This window comes from Zingiber officinale, chromosome 7B (assembly GCF_018446385.1).
Source record: "Zingiber officinale cultivar Zhangliang chromosome 7B, Zo_v1.1, whole genome shotgun sequence".
Classification (NCBI taxonomy): Eukaryota; Viridiplantae; Streptophyta; class Magnoliopsida; order Zingiberales; family Zingiberaceae; genus Zingiber; species Zingiber officinale.
In genome coordinates, this window is record NC_055999.1 from 56,267,257 (window position 1) to 56,267,833 (window position 577).

General features: G+C 35.2%; 1 non-coding gene across 1 annotated transcript; it reads left to right on the forward strand.

The window, feature by feature from the left end:
• Positions 1 to 231: 231 nt before the first annotated feature.
• Positions 232 to 337, forward strand: LOC122007473. Its single transcript, XR_006118967.1, has one exon. It is a non-coding gene; the product is annotated as a small nucleolar RNA R71 (small nucleolar RNA).
• The last annotated feature ends 240 nt before the right edge of the window (positions 338 to 577 follow it).

The following is a 577-nucleotide window of genomic DNA, read 5'->3' on the forward strand; positions in this document are numbered from 1 at the left end:
GTAATTGCATCTACATCAAATTTTCCTGATGCGTTAATTGGGTTTTGATAGGAATAGCCTCCACTTCTTTCTGTTGCCCATTGATGATGATTTTGCGCTACACTCTCAATAATGTCCTCGGTCTCATCTAAACTTTTATTCATAAGTGCCCCTCCAGCTGCAAAATCTAGAGACATCTTAGTATGATAGTTGATGTCGTTATAAAAAGTATGTAGAACTGGCCATTTTTCTAAATCATGATGTGGGTATTGTCTGAGCATATTGTTGTATCTATCCCATGCTTCAAATAAAGATTCTGAATCTGATTGTCTGAAGCTTGCAATTTGATTTATCATATAAACGATCTTACTTGGAGGATAGAATTTATCAAGGAATTGTTGCTCACATTGTCCCCAAGTGGTTATGCCGTTAGTTGGTAAAGAATTCAACCATTGTTTTACTCTATCTCTTAAAGAAAACCAAAATAATAATAATCTCACTGCTTTGGATGGAACACCTTTCATCTTCATAGTGCTACATATTTCATAGAAAATTTTAAGATGTTGATTAGGATCTTCGTATGGTCCGCCTCCAAACT